The 6,273-nt window shown below is 38.5% G+C and overlaps 1 non-coding gene across 1 annotated transcript; it reads left to right on the top strand.

Moving 5' to 3' along the window:
* The first annotated feature begins 318 nt into the window (after nucleotides 1-318).
* LOC114380642 lies at nucleotides 319-425 on the top strand. The gene has a single exon (XR_003659816.1). It is a non-coding gene; the product is annotated as a small nucleolar RNA R71 (small nucleolar RNA).
* The last annotated feature ends 5,848 nt before the right edge of the window (nucleotides 426-6,273 follow it).

Here is a 6,273-nt window from a genome sequence, read left to right as displayed (position 1 = left end):
CAGACTCTTGCGACTGGTACAGATTTCCAATTCAAGGCCAGCTGGGTTACCAAGTTAACCAATGCATCTAGTTTGCCTTCAAGCTTCTTAGTTTCAGATGATGCAGATGAGTTTGTAGCTACCTCATGCACTCCTCTAATGACTATGGCATCATTTCTGGTGCTAAACTGCTGGGAGTTGGAAGCCATCTTCTCAATCAAGTTTCTGGCTTCAGCAGGAGTCATGTCTCTAAGGGCTCCACCACTGGCAGCATCTATCATACTTCTCTCCATATTACTGAGTCCTTCATAAAAATATTGGAGAAGAAGCTACTCCGAAATCTGATGGTGAGGGCAACTGGCACATAGTTTTTTAAATCTCTCCCAGTATTCATATAAGCTCTCTCCACTGAGTTGTCTAATACCTGAGATATCCTTCCTGATGGCCGTGGTCCTGGAAGCAGGGAAATTTTTTTTCTAAGAATACTCTCTTAAGGTCATCCCAGCTCGTGATGGACCTTGGAGCAAGGTAATACAGCCAGTCCTTTGCCACTCCCTCTAAAGAATGAGGAAAAGCTTTCAAAAATATGTGATCCTCTTGGACATCTGGGGGTTTCATGGTGGAGCAGACAATATGAAATTCTTTCAGATGTTTGTGCGGGTCTTCACCTGCAAGGCCATGAAACTTTGGAAACAAATGGATCAGTCCAGTTTTAAGAACATATAGGACATCCTCATCAGGGTATTGGATGCACAAGCTTTCTTAAGTGAAATCAGGTGCAGCCATTTCCCTTAGAGTCCTCTCAAGGGGTGGAGGTTGTGCCATGTTCTCAGAATGTTCAAAATCAGAATGCTCAAAATCAAGATGTTCAAAATCACCAATAACAGAATGCACAAATTCACTAGTAATGGAATGCTCAGGATGATCAAAAGGTATAAAATGATGCCTAACTAATCTATGAAATTTCCTATCTATCTCAGGATCAAAGGGTTGTAAGTCAAATGGATTGCCTCTAGTCATACACTACATTCAGCATGCACAACTAGTTGCCTTGTCATGTAAATGAAGGTGTAGGTTTGAACTACAGCTACCCTTAAATGATCTCCAAATGACTTGAAATTTTGTGAGAAACCTTATAAAATGATGAGAAGATAGCACATAAAATTTCAAACAAAAATTCAAAGTCTAACTATGGAAGCTAAAAATGGTAGGTTGAGAAAAATAAGTGAATAAAACTTGAAAAATAAAAAACTTTTGACAGAATCACTTTTTTTGGATGATTGAGACCTCAGCCAGCCTATGGCAGGCTGCCATGGTGTAGGAAATTTTTTTCTACCCCAAATACATATATAATAATTGCGATTCTGATAACCGGAGCAAAAGTTATGGTCGTTTGAAGTTTTGACAAAAACAAAATTTGCTACTTTTTTGGAACTTCCAAATCTGACCAAACTAAAGGCTCTAGCTATTTTCCCACAAAATATAGATTAAAAGAATTTACCACAAAAAAATTCAGCCAAAAATAACAACCCTAGCTACAAAAACAAAAAAATCCAAAATAATTCAGCATGGGTGGTCGCTAAAATCCGTCACTACATGATTTCTACTACTACTCTGTTTTGCCGCAAGCAAAAGTGGTCGTTAAGTCCGTCGCAAAACACTATTCATAGCAAAACACCCAAAACTGAAACAGTGGAAGCGCTTAATAGGAAAACTAAAACAGAACATACACTAAACAAAATAACAAGACACTAAACAACACTAACACAAGCACTAACACAACACTAACAATTAAACATAAAACACGAAATAATTAAACACTAACACGTCACTAGCTATTATGAACCTTTGGACACTGCTCCCCGGCAACGGCGCCAAATTTGATCGAGGTCGTACCCGAATCAAATAAACATGAAAATGCAGTAACTAGGAAGTGATCCTAGGTCGTTTCCCAACGAGCAATGATAAACCAAATGTTCATAATATACTTGTAGTAACTGATACGATTGAGGGAGTTTGTTTGTTTTGTGATTTAAAGAACAGAACAGGTAAACTGGAACACGAAACTAATAATATTAAAAACAGGTTGTTTCCTCTGATTCAGAAGCCATTCTCTTGTCCTGGGTTATGGAGAATTTGTCCCTAACAGTTAATCACTTAATCCAACCCTATTTCAATTTACTAAGCGAAAATCAACTTAGGGTTGTCAATACGTGATTAGGCAACACATACACCAGTTAGCCCTTCGTCCATTAAGCATGAACGCAAGTTAGGCTCAGAGGCAATTAATCGAACATGAAGCGTGCACAGATTAATGTTAACGAATTTGGGTTAACTGGTGAAGGGAAAACTTCCATGAAGCCACATTATAAACGAAACCTCAAAGAGAGTTGAGCTTCGTCCTCAAAAGGAAACAGCAGTAGAATATTTAGCCTTCCATAGATTCAAACAGAAAACGTAAATGAAACTAAAAGCAGAAATGTAAACGAAGTAGAAACGTAAATGAAGCAGAAACGTAAATGAAGGCAGAAGAAGAAACAAGAACGAAATTGTAATTAGAAGTAGAAAATGGAAAATTACATTACGTGAACAATAGCATTAGAACAGAAAAACGTAAAAACCATAAACCCTATGCTCTGAATAATAGTCTAACAGAATAGCCTTCCACAAATCCCAAGGCTGCTATTTAAAAAGAGTCACTCAAAGTCACTGGGCCCTATTACAATATTCTGGCCCAAAATGAAATAACACTAAACCACATAAAATAAAATTGCAATCTCCTAATTAGAAATTAACTAAGGTAAGCGCTGCTTTATTTGCCCTCTTCAAGTCCACAACCAAAATCCAGATTAAGCCCAATGTTTCATTAATTCCTGAAATTAGATTAAAAACATCAAATTAGCTAAATGAAGCCAAATAATAAAACTGCCTAATTAATTTGACAATTAAGACTAATTAGTAATTAAAATGGTGCAAAAAGGGTTTAAGAAATAGAAGAAAATGATGGCACATCAGTAATGCATTTCTAGTTGTTCTCTGAGTGCATACTTGATTATCGGGAAATTAATTTCACCGATTTCATGTCCTGTAGTTGGAGACCAATGCAAAATGCTGCCAAAATTTTGTCAGATTTAACAAAATAGAATGAACCCTGATGTATGAAGCTACCTTAAAAGACAGTCTTCCCGAATGGGATAGGGCCACACCTTTAATAAAAAAAAGTGAGAATTTCATGCATCGAATAACTTTGAGAGTATGACCGAGTTATTACTTAGATGGATCGAAGTTGGATGAATGAAAGTCGCATCAGCCTAGAATATGTGGAAGGCGTCGAGCAATTCTTACAATTTGCTTCAAAAAGAGGTCAACCAAATGAAGATGGAAAATATTATTGTCCTTGCATCAATTCTTTGAACGAAGGACGACAAATACTGGATGACATACGAGAGCATTTATTGTGTGATGGAATTAAGAGAAATTATACGACGTGGATATGGCATGGTGAAATGACAGACATGTAGAGTGGGCAACAATCCAAACCGTTTGATGTAGAAATGGGAGATCGCTTGGAGGATATGATTCGTAACCTTGGACAAGAGTCTTTCCAGCAAGCACATGACCCTGTGTATGAAAGATTGCAGAGTGACTCAAAGAAGCCTTTGTATCTGGGGTGCAACAATTCCTTGACGCTATTGTCGGCGGTGTTAAGTCTGGTTAATGTCAAGGCCAGATATGGATGGAGTGACAAAAGCTTTACTTCATTGCTTCAAATAGTGTATGATCTGCTTCCACAAGATAACACATTTCCTAAAAGCTACTATCAGGCCAAGAAGATATTGTGTCCAATTGGTATGGAGTATCAGAAGATTCATGCTTGCACTAATGATTGCATACTGTACAGACATGAATTTGAAGAAATGTCAAAATGCCCTAGGTGTGGGGCGTCACGGTACAAGGTGAAGGATGATGAGGACTGCAGTTTTGATGAAAACTCAAAGAAGGGCCCTCCAGCGAAGGTGTTGTGGTATCTTCCCATCATTCCAAGGTTTAAGCGTTTATTTTCTAATGAGGACGACACAAAAGATCTTATCTGGCATGCAAATGAGAAAAAATCTGATGGAATGGTCTGTCATCCAGCTGATTGCTCCCAGTGGAAAAAGATTGATAGTTTGTATCCGGATTTCGGAAAAGAGGCAAATAATCTTAGACTTGGACTAGCCAGTGATGGAATAAATCCATATGGCAATTTAAGCACTCAACATAGTTCATGGCCAGTTATACTAGTAATTTATGATTTTCCGCCTTGGTTGTTCATGAAGCAAAAATACATGATGTTGTCTATGATGATATCGGGCCCAAGACAACCAGGAAATGACATTGATGTTTATCTAAGTTCGTTGATTGAAGACCTGAGAAAGTTGCGGGATGAGGGGTTTTAGTGTTTGATGGGTTTCGCAAGGAGACTTTTCAAATGCGTGCAATGCTTTTTTGTACCATTAATGACTTTCCAGCATATGGGAATCTCAGCGGTTACAGTGTTAAGGGTCATCATGCATGCCCCATCTGTGAAGAAGACACAAGCTAAATACAACTGAAACATGGTAGAAAAACAATGTACACTAGACATCGCCATTTTCTAAAAGCTCATCACCCTTACAGAAGATTGAAAAAAGCTTTTAATGGAAGTCAAGAGCAGGAAACTGCGTGGATACCGTTAACTGGTGAGCAGGTCTTCCAGTGGGTTAAACACCTTAATATTGTATTTGGAAAGACCCAAAAGAAGGATAAAAGTAAGAGTTGCATATGGAAGAAGAGGTCCATTTTCTTTGATCTTCCGTACTGGTCTGATCTAGATGTTAGACATTGTATTGATGTTATACATGTAGAGAAAAATGTATGTGACAATGTCATTGGGACACTCCTTAACATTCAGGGCAAGACGAAAGATGGTCTAAATACCTATCAAGATCTAGCTGACATGGGCATACGATCGCAGTTGCATCCAAGGTCTGATGGTAAAAAAAATATACTTGCCTCCAGCTTGTCATACTTTATCCAGAAAGGAGAAGATCAGTTTGTGCCAATGTCTGCGCCGGGTTAAAGTCCCACAAGGATACTCTTCAAATATTAAGAGCCTTGTGCAGTTCAAGGAGCTTAAGCTGGTGGGGTTAAAGTCTCATGATTGTCTCGTGTTGATGCAACAATTGTTAGCCGTGGCCATACGAGACATTTTGCCTAACAAAGTCAGGTTAGCCATAACTCGCCTGTGCTTTTTCTTCAATGCCATATGTAGCAAAGTCCTTGATCCGGTCAAGTTTGATGACCTGGAAAATGAGGCTGCAATTATACTGTGCCAATTAGAGATGTATTTTCCTCCTGCTTTCTTTGACATCATGGTCCACTTAATTGTTCACCTGGTCAGAGAAATCAAATGTTGTGGTCCTGCTTATCTACGCTGGATGTACCCGGTTGAGCGCTACATGAAGATCTTAAAAGGGCATACCAAGAATCTACATCGTCCAGAAGCATCTATTGTTGAAAGGTACATCGCAGAAGAAGCCGTTGAATTTTGTTCAGAGTACATTGAAAAGGCTAAACCTGTTGGCCTTCTTGAATCTCGCCATGACGACAGAGTGGGCGGTAAGGGTTCAAGAGGACAGCATGTTATCACTCCAAGTGTAGAAGATTTGTTACAAGCTCACTTGTATGTGTTGAACAACAATAATGAAGTTTTGTCATACATAGTTTAGCATGAACGTTTAGTCAAACAAAGTAATCCAAAAAGGTCAAAGAACTGGGTCTTGAAAAATTATAACAAGACTTTCTCTAATTGGTTTAAAGATACAATCTTTGCTGACGAAAATGCTTCTGAAACATTAAGAAAGCTAGCTCATGGGTCTAAAAGAAATGTTATAACTTGGCAAGGATACGACATAAACAAGTATTCCTTTTACACAAAAGCACAAGACGAAAAAAGTACAATGCAAAACAGCGGGGTCACCCTAAGGGCTGAATCTCAACACTTTGCAACTATACATGATGACAATCCCTGTGTAGCTTCAATCCCTTACTTTGGCTTCATTGATGAAATATGGGAGCTTAACTATGTCAAATTTACTGTTTGTGTTTTCAAATGTAAGTGGGTTGACAACAACACTGGTGTGCGGACTGATGATGTAGGATTTATGTTGGTAGACCTAAAGAAACTAGCTTACCAAAATGACCCTTTCATCATGGCAGAACAAGCTAAGCAAGTATTTTATGTGCAAGACCCTTGTGATGAAAGGTGGTTTG

Source organism: Glycine soja, chromosome 12 (genome assembly GCF_004193775.1).
Source record: "Glycine soja cultivar W05 chromosome 12, ASM419377v2, whole genome shotgun sequence".
In the NCBI taxonomy this organism is placed as follows: Eukaryota; Viridiplantae; Streptophyta; class Magnoliopsida; order Fabales; family Fabaceae; genus Glycine; species Glycine soja.
The sequence above is the reverse complement of the archived record's forward strand: the minus strand, read 5'-3'. Positions and strand labels throughout refer to the sequence as shown.